Raw genomic sequence first — 1,025 nt, forward strand, 5'->3', positions numbered from 1 at the left:
ACAGTTATCCTGCAAGGGACGGGAAGGTCTGATTTGCAGGATTTTTAGAGCATTAAAATAACTATCAGGCAGAAGAATCTTTCTTCTCGCCTAGGATTTCAGCCATGCGCGCTCTCTCTCTCTCTCTTTCTCTCTCTCTCTCTCTCTTTTCCTCTCTCTCCCTCTCTCTAGCCTGGGGCTTGAATTTGCATGTCTAATTCATTTACTCACCATATTTGAATTGGCCTGAACAGATGTAAATCGGGAAGGATGGGAAAAACTGCAGTCATCAACAATGATTAATCAGCTGTTGCAGGCCGTGTCTTAAGGAAACTGGTAGGAGGAGGCATGGAAACCAAAAGGCCGTGTGTTTAGAAGCCTAATTGTCACATCAAGCATCATTGTCCCCATGCAAAAACCACCACCTTATACATCACCTCCTGTTTTAATGCAGCTCAAAAACATAAACTGAAGATTTATTTTTAATATGTTGACTTTATTTCTGAGCAAAGCATCGGTCATGTGTGTATTTTTCCATAGTCCCACCTTGAAGCATTTATGTAGACATTGTAAATAAATTTTGTGCAAAAAGGACTGGAAAAATGAACTGTATTATTGCAATTTTTTTTTTTGTAAAAGTAGCAGTTTGGTATGAGTTGGCATGCATACAAGATTTACTAAGTGGGATAAGCTAATTATACTTTTTGTTGTGGATAAACAAATGCTTGTTGATAGCCTTTTTCTATCAAGAAACCAAGGAGCTAATTATTAATAACAATCATTGCACACTGAGTCTTAGCGTTTCTGACGGAAACAGTTTGGATTGTATAATAACGCCAAGCCCAGTTGTAGTCGTTTGAGTGCAGTAATGAAATCTGAATCTAAAATAAAAATAAGATTATTTTTGTCATGCTGACTCCACTGCTTGAAAAATTTGTTTACTGCCCCCCAAATTTTTCACGATGAATGCAGTAAATATAAAACTTAATTTTAGCTCCCTAAGATACATATGCATTTGCAAATTTGAACCACAAAGTAAATTATTT

At 36.7% G+C, this 1,025-nt stretch overlaps 1 protein-coding gene across 1 annotated transcript in view; it reads left to right on the forward strand.

The window, feature by feature from the left end:
• Positions 1–778, forward strand: part of MEIS1 (Meis homeobox 1) — a 136,612-nt gene extending 135,834 nt beyond the window's left edge. Inside the window, exon 12 of the mRNA XM_061210792.1 lies at positions 1–778. This exon is cut by the window's left edge and continues 643 nt beyond it. The gene's annotated coding sequence lies outside the window, so the exon portion shown is untranslated.
• Positions 779–1,025: the final 247 nt, after the last annotated feature.

The sequence above is a fragment of the Eubalaena glacialis genome, chromosome 14 (genome assembly GCF_028564815.1).
Source record: "Eubalaena glacialis isolate mEubGla1 chromosome 14, mEubGla1.1.hap2.+ XY, whole genome shotgun sequence".
Lineage (NCBI taxonomy): Eukaryota > Metazoa > Chordata > Mammalia > Artiodactyla > Balaenidae > Eubalaena > Eubalaena glacialis.